This window comes from Cavia porcellus, unplaced genomic scaffold (genome assembly GCF_034190915.1).
Source record: "Cavia porcellus strain 051 isolate PalLab524CR breed Dunkin Hartley unplaced genomic scaffold, mCavPor4.1 scaffold_31, whole genome shotgun sequence".
In the NCBI taxonomy this organism is placed as follows: Eukaryota; Metazoa; Chordata; class Mammalia; order Rodentia; family Caviidae; genus Cavia; species Cavia porcellus.
Window position 1 is genome coordinate 13,967,366 of NW_026947514.1, and position 14,300 is coordinate 13,981,665.

Sequence of the window (14,300 nt, forward strand, 5' to 3'; positions counted from 1 at the left end):
CAGTCTTTTCTAGGATTAAGAGTCAGTGGATGGTTTGTGGGATTTATGATTTCTATTCTCAAATGAGAACCAGATGTGCTAAACCCAACAGCATAAACAGTTAAGGAAAAAAATTGGCAGGAAAAGTCACTTTGATAATTAAATTTGTTGTTACACCTTCTCTTGTTTAATAAGATAATCAGAAACTTGATTTGCAAAATTATAACTCCTCAGTTCTGATTTAACCCAATAAAAGTTCAGACTATTTTGTTCTGGAATAATTAAGTAACAATATGATAATCAAGTGGGTCTTTTTATTAGAAACAGAAAATTCTTGTTCACAAAAACTTTCAGGAAACATTTGTACTCTTGTTCACTTAAATGTCAGCATAATCAGTTTGTGTATAAGTTTTTACATAAACCAACACAAACAAATTTAGAATATGCCCTGTCTTATAAATGTATTAGCAATATATCTGTCATTATTAACCGTACATTTTAGAATTGTGATGTTTTAGCACAAATGCAAGGAACTCATTTACATCTATTAGTAAACTAAAGAGTAGAAGTTATGTTAATCACTCAGTGTTTTAGGGAACATAATATGGAAAAAATGCATATTTTGCTCTTTAATCTAAGCAATTTGTCTAGAATCCTAGATGCATTGCATCAAGACATCCATCCACATTCCAGAAGAGTTGACTCCAGTTGTGCTCTGAGCTCAGATCTTTACAAGCATTATCTCATTATCATTCTCTTTCCTGTGGAGAAGACAGAAGCTCTGAAGGCTTAAACTAATTGTCCAAGTCTGCACGGCCAACGCGATTCAGAGCTGGGTTTGGCCACCATTACTTGGAGCTGGGTTTGAACATAGACACTGCAGCAGGGCTGTGCCCTAGAGTCCCTAGATTGGGTGCTGGGGACACAAAGGTAAGATATGGGTACAATGTTTAAAGAACTTGTATAGCTCAGCCCTTAGGACCTCAGAAATTTATAGTTTGGAGACATCTTAAAAAGTATCTGGTCAGGCTCTCTTTTATTGGAGACAGGAAAACAGTGACCTAAATAGGTAAGTGTCTTATCCATGTAGAGGGTAGATAAAAATAGAAGTTAAAATGTAACTGCAAAAAACTGATGAAATGGTCAATTAAAATGTTGATAATGTCATTTACTTAATACCATCGGACTTTTGTGTTTGGAACGTAAATCAGTTATTACTTAGGCCTGGTCTTTTCTCAAAGTTGTAGTAAGAAGATGTTGGGATATCAGTTCACTTTCCAATTATAGCTCTGATAGGTCTTAAGAAAATAAAATAACAGTTCTGGTTAATTCATTTCAGCAGTGGCTAATGAAAGTGTGCTGCACACAGAGGTAAGGGCTGGGTAAGTGAGCATGCACGGATTACACAGGCTTCTTGTCCCCGTGGCTACTCCCATACAGTGGGAGAGAACAGTGATTGATGTCATCATTCATCAGTGTGACATGGGGAATTCAGGACATTGTTGGACATAGCAGAGACACCACTGGACGGTACTTCTGGTGAGTTGCAGGGAGTGTTGGGACATGTCAGAAAGGAGAAGAAGGATCCAAATACAAGGACACACCTAAGCCACACCTGCTCCTGAGAGGCATCTGGACACTTTAAGGTACTTATGCCAGATTCTTTCCAATTGCTTCCAGAGTTCCCTCTCCACCAGTTCTACCCAACTCTGAGACAGAGGCTTGCCAGGGCTGCATTGATGGGAAGCCTGCCCTACAGCTCCAGGTGCTGCCATCATTGGGAAGTCAAGGAAGACTTTTGGAGAGAAGGAGTTGATGGGTCCAGGTCCGTGGTGGGCGGTTTCCAGCTGACTGGTGGTGTTGCAGGCCACCTCTCTACTAACTGTCTCTTCCTGTACCTGACAGATAATCAGAATCCTCAACCATGGCATTGTCTGGGTTTTCTCTTTTTACACAGCCCCTTTGCCAGGCTTTTCTTGAATCAGCTTAATTTCTTGGGAGGAGAAAGAAAGGGTAATGAAGACTGGCATTGACGGGGATGGAGAGGCAGGCAGGAGAGTTGGGGTGGTTTGAAATCTGGGCTGCCAGCATAGGAAGTAGCAGCGAGCATCTAGGTGGAGGAGAATCCTGCAAGTACCACAGGACCCTGGGTTTTGTTCTGCAGTTCGAAGGGCTTTGCAGCAACTTCAGCAGGGGACTAGCAGGATCCAATTTATGTTTTTCAAAGATCACCCTGGTTGGATGGAGAACTGACTGGAACCAAGGTTAGAGACAACATCTGAGGTTATTATATTAGGCCAGAGGAGAATGGAAGATATTTGGTAAGTCTATGAGACATGTTTAGGTCCCGGGTCTGTTTTGAAGATCCAGCCCACAGACCGATGTTTCAGGTCAAGGCAGTGTTGGATGGTAGGATATGATGAACTAAAATAGAGATGACTGTATTCCCTGGTGCTGAGAGCCACTGATATGCCACCCCCATCTGATGGTTGCTCTGAAAAAGGAATTATGTCATTATTTCATTCTGGTTTGTTTTTTCTGAATCATTTGTCATTTGCTTTATTTATCTTTTATAAGATATAATCAAACATCTACAGAGAATGTTTAAAGCAAAATGAATTTAAATATTAGTAAAAGACCTACTGCAACAGATCTCCCTCAAAATTCTCCCCCTCTCTTTGAACACACTTATCATTCTAGCAAGCAGTTCTGCAACTCTTTTGTGAGTGTGTTTAGGACATGTGACCAAAATCTGGTGAAAGCTGCTGGGGCATGCCAGCCAGCAAAAAGGCTGGGAGGGTCTTCACCCACTTTATCAGATCTGGCACCCTGACTCTTCCCCAAAGTCAAAATGACCATAAAATGAAATGTTTTGGGTCAGCTCAGACATCCACACAACCATGATTGAATAACTAAAGACACTCAAGAAAGGGAACTTCCTGAAATGCATCCAAAACTGACAAAAATGATGGGATAAATATGTTCAAAGCAAGACAGAGTGGAGGCAGTATTTGGAGGGAGATTAATGGCAATGTGATTTTGTTAGAATAAATTTTTAATATTCACTATATTTTTTGATCATACCTTGTAGCTTCCTAGTTTCCTTATAATAATATAACTTGAATCTATCTTTTCCACAATTGGGTAATTTTGAATGATTTGTCTATATTGTCTTCCTCTGACCTTTAGTAATTTTCTTCTGAAGCCAGAAAGAAGATTTGATATATTTAGTAGTGGAAATTGAGAAGTCGAGGCAGTTCTCAGATCTTATTATCTTGGGAAACCATTACATCGCAGAAGAGTTTTTCATGCCTTGTTTGCTGCATGTAACCAAATATAATGCGAGGTCTCTCGTATGTATACTCAGAAAAACTATTGCCTTAGGTTGGAATCTTTACCAAGTCATTCATATTACAGGATTACCTCCTACTTACTTCATTTGGAACCAAAAAATACTATTAGGAAAAGACATTACTAGTTTTATATTTTTGTAATGGTAAGCTATGGCCTCAGTTAAAAGCAAAAAAAAAAAAAAAACCCTTCAATATAGCTTTAGTAATTAATGGAAAATGACCTCTCAATTACAAATGTTGGAAATTGTTTAGAATAAGCCTTTTACAAATACTTTAAGAGTAATAAAATAAGTGATTATGTTGTGGAGTTCACAAATAGTAAAGGCTGCTTTGGGCATAAAGTACCATTTCCAAGGTCATTATTAGATAGAGATTTCAAAAAGGCTGTATTTTAAACAAGAAATAAAGATGATATACCCTGAAAATCTCTAGGAAACTTAAAATGGGACTTTTATGATAACAAATACAACAAAGCATATAAAATTGCTTCATGAAATCTGTTCTCTTAAAGCAGGAGATTTTAAATATTCATAAGTAAGTAAATTTTATAAGTAGAAATTTGGTTGTTTCGTATCTATATTCCTAAAAGTATGTGGGTACTTCTATGCTTGAAATATATATGGATATTTTATGTATATTATTTATATGTTTGTATTAGCTTTGGTCACTGTAACAAAACATTGGACATATCTTAAAGGAGGAAAGAATTATTTTGGGTTTATGGTTTCAGAGGCTTCAGTCCATGGTCAGTTGCTCTCAGGCAAAAGTATCAGGGGGAAAGCTGCTCATCTCGTGGTAGCCAGGGAGCAGAGAAAAAAGAAAGAGTCAAAAGAAGAAGAGGCTAGGGACAAAACACATTTTTCAAAGACAAAAATCTGATCTGCTTCCTTCAATTAGGCCCCACCTTTGAACAGCCCAGTCAGCTAGTGAACTCCATAGTGGATTGATTCACTAGTGAGGTTAGCACTGGCACAATCCAGTCACCTTGTTGGGCCCCCTCTCTGGACCTACTGTGTTGGGGCTCAAGTCCTCAACACATGAGTCTTTGGGGAGCACTTTATATTGAATTCATAGCAGAGTGTTTGTCTTATATACATAACTGCCCTTTAGTCTGACATGTAAGGTGTTATATAAGCTATGATGTGGATTTAAAATTTTCTTTGGCCTCTGCATTCATAGATCACCAGCCATATACACACGGCAAGAAAGCACTACACTACCTGAATACAAAATGCTCCCAAGGCCAATCTAAGCACTGCTGTGTGCATGGTCAAAATTGTGCTTCGGAATTTGAGCCATGCTTGCTGTAACGCTCTGTGCCTGCCCAGAACCTCCTTCATCACTGCAGGAGCAGAAGCTGGAAGAGGTTTCCCTCAGCTGCTGGGAGGTTGCTGGAGATTGACTCTCAGCTGTCAGTCTTCTTCGGGAATAACCCAGGCTGAGGAGAACTAAGTCACCTAATGGTATACGCCTGTTTCAGGGCAACTTATGATCAACGATTTGCCATTCAACAGTCACAGCCATAAAGCCCGAATTCAGAACAATGCCAAGGGAATTCTTGTGGGGCTGGCCTGCGATGGCGGGAAAGGCAGAGGCAACTCTGATGAATGCAGTAATGAGCAGGAATTATCATTTTATGAAGTCCTTTACTACCTTTAAAAGGCATTTTCTGGTACTCTGGGCGATTCCGGAAGGCAGAAGCATGGTGTGAATATGGGGAAATAAAAGAAAGCAAGGACGTAGGTAACCATGAAGCGAATGCTCAGTCCCAGCGATGAGACTCCAAGCATAGATAAAAACCTAAAAATAAGAAAAAGAAAGATCCCCGTGCTTTGAAGGAAAGAGAAGACCCCCAAAACGCTCCTTACTTATTCTTCCAATATTAATATACACCAGGACCTACCTTGTTGTATACTAGTTGATACCAACTCTCAATTTTTCAATCAAAGGCAAATTAGACGTAGCAAAGTCATGATGAACTACCTCTGTGCCAAGTGTATCCCTTGTGTAACTCATTGTGTAATGGCTGAAACTGAGAATCTGAGTGGTGCCAGGTGGTTCTGAGGATTGCCATGCATTCACGATTTGAACAATTACCTGGCACACATAAAGGAACCTATGTAGATGACTCCTTAGTGTGGAGAGTAAGTCAACACGAGTGTTACATTGTGGTCACGGCTGGTCAGAACCTTAACAGAGAAACTGGAAGATCCCTGGAGCTCCTATCACGTGCATTTCTGACCACAGATACACCATCAAGCAAAAACAGATGATTGTGGAGCCCCTTGGTTCTAATTCTTACAAGACAAAATTCCTCTGCCTTCTCTGACCAACTTGCTGTTTTCAGTTCACTGAACATGCTACAGCATGACTTATTATTCAGTCCATTTGCTCTGTTATCAGGTGAGTATGGTTAAATACGTTCACTTTTTAATGCTTTTGGAAATGATAATTTGTCTACTGTAAAAGTTGCTGCATCTTTTTGTAAATCAGGTGCTCTAAAAAAAAACAAACAAAATCCCCCAAAAACCAAACAGAAAAAAAAGCAACTTTTTGCCCTCTGCACCAGCAGACGATGGACAAAGTCTGCACAGTCAGACAGCAGGAGGTTCAAAGAGGAAAAGAAGCCCTCACGAAGGCAGAGTTAAGCGGTGCCCTGGCTGCCACCAGGAGTAGCTGAGAAAATCCCGAGCTCTTCTTGCCTTCAGCCCACCTCCAGCTCCCTGCCTGAGAGTCCTAGAAACACAGCCACGTCCTCCGGGGAGGGCAGGTTTCAGTTATAATCAGGAAGCAAGAACATGTTGTAAAGTGATGGAATATGTTAGGAAATCTGCTTAGCATTTAACAGGGATTCTAGAGGATAAAATGGATGACTCGGGAGAAAGGTGCTCATAAAAACACTTTCCTGCCATTTGAAGCGGGTGATAGTGAAGTCAGAGCTGAGGTAGTCTAGCGATCAATATTAAGACCAGTGGTGTTTATTCATGGCTCTGTGAAAAATGATTCCTGACAGCACAGCATCCTGTAGATGACTTCGAGTCAAAGAGATCAACAGATGGACCTAACCCGATACAATTGCAGGCATGGGTTTTATAAATTATGTATACTGACAGGAATAACTTAGAGTATAATGATTTGCTTATGCAACTTAGATTGTGGTAAGAATAACCCCTTAAAGAAAAAGACTGCATTATAATATCTGGCATGGTGTTGCACTATGGTGCTGTAAGATATGTATGCAAAACAAGCACAGAACTGTCTAGGAAGAAAAGCACCGAAATCATTCTGAACTCCATTAAACAAGTGCGCAATATTTCCATCTCTAGAAATTAACAAGATAAACAAGGAAAGACAACAAGATGAGATTAACATGAAGAGAAGGAAAGAAGTTTCCTAAAACTGTTGTTAAAAGAAAATGTAGCGTAGGGCAGAGAGAAACATTTGGAAAAAATAGTTTCTTTTTGGGAGTTACCAGTGCATGTGAAGCTGTGTAAAGGAGACATTCCTGGGCTTGGGACCGTCTCTCTGCCTTGGAGATCACAAGGGTTACAATGGCACATACTGAACCAAAGCACTGCATGAATCAGAAATACAGAGAACCGAGGATGCTTATATTGTCCCCATCTTTGTCTACCATCAGGTCGGTCCTTTTCATGGTAATAAGTTCATGGTTGAAAGTGGACACAGAACAAACACAGACAAGGTTTCTCAATAACATTTTGCAACCAGCATATTCTTTGACTTGTTAATGTTTTAGACCATGCTTTACCTTTTCTTCCTAGAATTTTTCTGCACGTACAAATTATCTTTAAATAGTAAAAATTCCTTTTCTTCCTGGTATGTGATGCTTGTAATGACTTCGATGAAACATTTAGGTCATTCGGAGCACAGGGCTCTTCTGTGATTCGCATCGTTACAAAATATGTCCCATTAAGATGATGCACAAGCTGAAGTGGAGTTAATGAACCTGCATTCCTGCAGGATAATTCAAACTTTACGGGTGATATTAACTTAAATAAAATAAGAAAGGGAAGAAAAATCAGGTTCATTGTACACCAGAGATCGTGGTCTTTTTGCTCTCAGTCCATAAACCCCTATCTATTGCTCAGTTGCTCTCATACCATTATTAGAGTGGTTGTAGAGCACATATATGTATTTAATTAAGTACCCCTCAGTGGTCATTAAAGGAAGGCACACATTTCCGTAGGGAGCATATGGGGAACTTGATTCACAAGCCTATAAGAGACACTCAGTGCCTTTACCCTTTAGGATATGCTGCGTGGAAATGTGGGAGCACCTGGTTGCTGCCTGCCCAAAGCAAAGTGGCCATGGCCAGCAAACAAACCCAAGCTGTCACCTGTTTTATAAATAAAGTTTTATTGGCACACAGCCCACAGCTCTGCCTTTACTTATTGTTCACGTTTCCACCCTGCAGCAGCAAACCTGAGTGGTTGCTATAAAGCTTTTTTTTTTTTAGAAAGTCTAACATTTTGGTTATTTAGAGAAAAAAAATTTTGATAGCTCTGGATATAAAGGAAAACTTCTGTTCCATGCTTCTTGACCGTATACAGTACATGATTATAAAAGGAACAAGAAATATAGTAAGCAAATCAAATATTCAGGGCACAATAATTCTATACTACAGAGAATGTCAGTGTTCTAGGAACCACTCGACCTACTTAGGAATAGAAGTCTTTTTTTTTAAAGCCTACACTTGGTATTTTAAGCTTATCTCCTCCCACCATCAAGAAATAAAATAAATAAATAAATAATAAATACAAACAATGGCCACGCGTTTTGTAAACCCTCTGAAACACAATGTCTCGTGTTCCCCTTCTGGCGCTGTGGCAGCTGTTAACTATCAAATACTATTTCTAGAACTGTGCTGACATCAGTCGATGATCATACACAAAGCTGTTTGGCATGACACACACTGTGCAAGTTGAGGCTGTTAAAATGAAACAGCTCTGTTAAAATTAACTCTATTCACATCACAGGGAAAATATCTCCGTCTGCCAAATCAATTTCTTCCTATATCGGCGGGGAAGAACTGTTTTCTAACCTCTAAAAAGGTAATTCAGACACAGGAGAGCAGAGAAAGAGAGAGAAAAAGCAAAAGAACCTTCCGAAATTAAAATGATAAAACAAAAAATTGCTTGACGGCAAAAGTATTTCCAAATGGATGAGACGGAATCCAAAACTGAGCCCGCAACAAATTTAACTGACAAGAAAGTCTGCATAATGGACTTGGTTTTATTATTAATGCTAATATGGGTACATTTTTGTTCTGTTGTGCTGATGGCAAGAAGATAAATGCCCACCAAAGGCACTAAAATATTTCCACTCCGTGGAAACACTGATGTCAGCTGTAATACAAACACTTATTCTTCCCTTGTAAGAAAAAAAAAATCACTTTTTTTTCTTTTAAAAGAAGCACTATCATTAGAGGCCACACCAGAAACAAGTGTAGCTTTGGCACAGAATTTCTTACAACTATTACATAAACAGTTCAAAACTGATTTCTTTGTGAAATTTTCAGTTATATAGATATAATTTTTTTAAAGTGAGATCTGTACATGATTTTAAGTAGCACTTGTATTAAAATTAATAATTAGCCTCACTGAGTCCTTCTAATCAGTGATTGAAGTTTACATTTAGGGCAACCCCCTCAAATGGAGAATGCTTTATGCTGCTACTTTTCTCTCTAAGAATCAGTACTTAAAGTCTTCTAATACCCTGAACCCAAGTCACAGTAGGAGCCAGGCGGGAGCCAAACAAGGATTGCGAGAGATGGAGACTGCGTGTGCCCAAGAGTGTCTGGCTGTTTTCAGATTCCAGAGCCAAGGATCGAAGCTCTACAGTTGTTTGCAGTCAGGAGGACCAAGGATCTGGTAGCCAGGGAGTTCAAGCCAGAGCCAGGGTGTGTCAAGCCAGCACGGCAGTTAATCTGAGAAGCAGCAGTTAGGTTTCAGAGATCAAGACTAGCGTAAGGTCAGAACTCCAGGAGGTTAGGAACAACAAGGAAACAGAATACAGGACTCTCATCCCCTAAGGTAATGTCTATTTGTGTTTGCTTTTAAGGGTCTTGTTTATACTCCTCCATGGTCACAGCTTCTTTGAAAGTGAAACCACTGTAGATAAACCTGGATGCTAGCTGAAAAGCCACCCTTCAATGACAAGATTGCTGTTACAGACCTCAGAAATGCAGAGATCATTTAGCAATTACCCCATATTCTAAGCCCACATTAATCGTTCCAAATTCTCTCCTGCTTGGCTTTTTTCTGCTCATTAATTCTTTTAGTTTTTTGTTTTTATATTTTTGAGATCAGCACTATCTATGGTAGATAGACTTTTAAGATGGGCCCCAAGATTCCCCATATTAACCTGTATAGTATCCCTCTTGTGGGTGGGCAGGGCCAGTGAATGTGTTGGGGCATAGCTCCTTTGATTAGGTGTCCCATCAGTCAGCTTTGAAATTGATCAAAATGGTATTTATCCTCAGTGTGCCTGACCTAAGCAGACAAACTCTTTAACAGAAGGTGAAGTCAGAGAGAGAATATGTCCTGCTGTCCCCAAAGGAAAGAAGCAAAGACAGTCTCCATGTCTCAGGGTATACAAAGAGGTATTCACATGGTGAGGACCTGGGGGCAGCCTGTAGGAGCTGCAAACCATCCCTCAGTCACTCGGATGCAAGAAGATAAATTCTACCAACAACCAGTGAGCTTGGAAGAGGATTCTGAGTCTCAGAGGAGACCCCCAACCTGGTGGGTCCCTAAGCAGAGGACCCAGCTAACCTATATCCAGATCCAGGCTGATGGGACTGCCAGATGATAAATTTTCATTGCTTTAAGTCTCTAAACTTGTAGTGATTTGTTACACAGCATTAAGAAACAATACACTGTCTAACAAAACTTTCTGGGATAGTCTCTAGTTGCACTGCTGGTTGCATTTGTTAAATGCTTTGCTAATATGGTAGCAACATGTAAAATGAGATTAGTGCAATGAGGAACTGAATTTTTATTTTACTTGCTTTTTAATTAATTTAAACATGTGTCTATATTGTGGCTACCCTATTGGACAGTAAAATTCTGAGTTAATAATAATAATACTAGTGGCAATTCTATGATTTTAATGTTCTTCATCATAAAATAGTCCTGAGTCTGATTTTTTTGCAGTATAATCTTAAACAGCTTCTCTCAGGGAGTATATGAAGAGTTGTGCATGACGTAGCCTCTGTTCTCTCTCTCTCAGTTCACTCCCCTCTCCAATTTCAGAGCTTTTTCCCAAAACTTCATTGCATTCTGAGTTCTTTCTCACCTGAAGTCTTTCATATATGCTTTTCCTTCAATCAGCACATTCTCCCCTTTGTTCCTAATTTAATGTCTACTTAATGCCTAGCTCTCCATTAAATGTCACTCTCTTGGAGAGTTTTGGATGCCTTGCCTCTGTCAGCTGCTGCTGTGTAACAATCTATGCCAAACTCAGCAGCTCAAAATAGCAATCGTGCATTATTGGAGTTCATGCACCTATTGGTCAGCTAGGTCATATGATGTAATTCTGATTTATACATGTGATGACAAGAGAGTTTGCATTAACCTACGGTTGGCTGGGGCCCTTTAGCAGGAACAGATGGGCTTTACATGCCTCCCCTTATACTTTCCTGAGATCAGCAGGCTAGGCTGATCAGATTCTTTTCAGGAATATAGGAAGTAAAATAGGCAAGTAAACACACTTGGTATCTTGAGACTTAGGCTTAAGACTGGCACAACATTACCTGTGCTTGCTTCTATTGGTCAAATCAGGTTGTTGGGTCAAACCAGACTCACAGGGTAAGGAAGCGTACTCAACCCCTTTCCTGGCAGGCGCTAAAATAATCATGGAACAAAAGCCTTGGATGCAAAGAAGGGTGAAAAATTGTTGAGGTCGGTCGTGGAACCTTCTACATTTCCTTTTTGAAATTGGACACCCCCCCCCCAATAGCTCATAGAAAAGACTTTTTTTCAAGACGGCTGAACTCCGTAATTATGTAGTTATTTATGAGTTACTTGTTTAACTGAGTGTCTCCTTCACAACACAAGCAGCTCATTTAGGTCAGGAATATTTATTTAATTCACTTCAGTGTCACCAATACCTAGGACATTCAAATATTTTTTGAATAAATGAATACGATTTCTGAAAAATGGTTTTTAACGCTGAATATGTTCTGATGAACAGGTTATAATGACAGATAGTTAAGGACTGAGCAAAATCTGGGGCTTATTATGAGAGTTTAAGAAGGAACCTTTTACAGATTCATTTATGGAAGTCAAGAGATGTAAGTCAGGAGAAGGGGAGGATGTGTGTACATATAAAAGTATGTATGAATATATGAAAGGGCAGGAGTTAGAAGGAAAAGAGAAGAAGGAAGGGAGGAAGAAATAAACAGAAGAAAAGAAAGAAGATTTAGTAGGAGAAAAGGAAGGAATGAGGGAGGGAGAGGAAAGACAGAGACAGAGAATTAGCAGGTCACAGCATTTGTAGACCAGGTATCATAAGATCTCTACTTGGAGCTATAGTTTAAGAATCCTTAAATAATAAGTAGTGAACCAAAATACATCTTGTTGTAGTCAAGGTTTGCAAGGGACTAGATTTAATACAAGACACAAAATTTATAGGATTATTTTATAATATTCATTCAGAAAGTCAAACACAGAAAAGTGCAAGAGATCTGTTCACACACTAGAGAACCAAAGAATAGTTGAGGGCCTGGATCCCACAGTGATGTCATGTACAAGTCCAGCCGAAGACCTAAAGCCCATGGCAGTGTCCTCCATGAGTCCAGCTGGAGGCCTAGAGCCCGCCAGAATGTCTCATGCAAGTTTGTATCAAGGATCTGCACTGAGAAGGCCCAAAGGTCAGTGGTGGAAGCTAGAAAATCTGAACCAGCTTGGTAAAAGATTTGTGCCACCAGGATGAGGGATCTGCACTGGAGCCAGGAAGTGACACTCAAGATAAGGAGCAGATTCCCCTGGAGAGAACTGCATTCATTCTCAGTGACAGCAAGGACCTCAGCTCCTCTGATGACAATAAGAACTGCTGAGTTCATATCAGGAGAGCCAGCACGAGGAGCTTCTGCAGGAGAACCAACAGTGCACCATCTTCCCCTCTGTTCTCCTTTCATGCTGTTGGAACAATCCTCAGGTGGGCCTTCCACACCCAGCACCACGCTGACTCTGTTCAGCTGGGTGTTCCAAACTGACCATTAGTTAGTCCATTACACACCTCATAGAGTCAATCATAAAATGATCAACTGTAGGTATAATGTTACATTTGAAAATACCTCTTTGTGATTGTATAGATACAACACCAGAAGCAACAATACGACAAATAATCCCAAAATTTGGTACACAGAATACACTTTTTATTGTTAATCCTATCAGATGTTTTCATCAACACTCTTTTTCCTCTTTACCTCGTGGACTAGGTGGAATCCTAACAATTTTTTAAATCCTCATCTTTTATTGCCATGCCCCAATTATTCTGTTACACGGAGATTCTTGGCAGTGTTTGCTAAAGGAATCTGGGATGGAGAGCTGAAACAGTATTGCCTTTGACTTGGTGCTGCGTTGATGGGATGAACAGGGGACCCTTTTGATTTTCACAGAAAAACACAGAACTTCAGAGACAAGAAGTACATCTATTATTTGTCTAGTAAGTCCTAGATTCCAATAAACATCTTGAAAGTTTCTTAATGTTACTTGCATGACACATATGTGTAAGTGTGCCCTTTTTATGAGTGCATATTTGCAGCCCATAATGTCTGTATTCCTTGTGTGGAGTTGGCACATGTACCTAACACATCTTAATTCCTCCCCTTTCCCTCTCCCTCATCCTTCTCCCTCCATCGTTTGATCCCTTTCCTATTTGAAAAAGATCTATCTTCCTTGATTCCATTACTTATGTTTTATTTTGGTCTTTATTTATATGTTGGACTTTCATATTACAGAAAGCATGCACTATTTAGTTTTGAGTATCTGGTTTATTTCACGGTTAACATTATGATCTCAAGGTGCCTCCATTCTCCTACAAATGACTCGAGTGTATCATTCTTACAGCAGAGTACTTCTCCACTGTGCATATATTCTACATTGCCTTTATCTATTCACCTACTGATGCACTTTTAAATCAAGGGCACAAGTATCTGCACAGTGTTAATAATATATCATTTTCTTTACTGCAATGAATATCTTGAACTCTGAGTCACTAAAAGCAATCTAATCCCAGGGAAGTTAGGCAAGAAGGTGAAGAGTTCCTAAGGGACCTTAAAAGTTGCACATTTGCTATTTATATTGATTCAAAATCATACAAAAATGATTATTGAACACTTACTATACTCTATTGATGTAAACTCTAAAATGAAAGACTAGGTCCCTATCATCATGAGACATATATAGTCCAGTAGGTGACACAGACATGTGTATATAAATTATTACAAATAATACAATATATACTGTGAGAATTTATATATTTATATATACCCAATTTATATATACCCAATACCACAGTTTAAGGGAGGAGATGTTTAATCTGGCTTATGGTTTCAAGGGACTCAGTACATGTTTGTCTGGTTCCAAGGTAGGAACATAATGATGTGTGATATGTGTCCAAGATTCTTAGTTTGTGGTGGCCAGGAAGCAAGTAAAGCAAAGAAGCAGCTGCAGAGATGAAGGGGCAAGGGACTATGTAAGCCATTCAAGGTCGCCTTCCTGACCCACCCAGACACACCAGGAAATATGCACCACTACTGAATCCCTGGGTGGCCGCCAAGCCAATCAGGCTGACACAATCAAGCTTAAGTGTCACATCCCACCCCTTGTCAACTTGATACCTAAACACATCCCCTTAATCTATACTTAATCCCCAATTAAACACAAGTTGATAATTCTGCCAAACATGACACAAGTGTTTTACTTACAAACAAAAACACAA

The 14,300-nt window shown here is 39.6% G+C and overlaps 1 pseudogene; it reads left to right on the forward strand.

Annotated features, from left to right (window-relative positions):
• The first annotated feature begins 5,045 nt into the window (after positions 1 to 5,045).
• On the forward strand, positions 5,046 to 7,920 carry LOC111757548 (rRNA-processing protein FCF1 homolog; annotated as a pseudogene).
• The last annotated feature ends 6,380 nt before the right edge of the window (positions 7,921 to 14,300 follow it).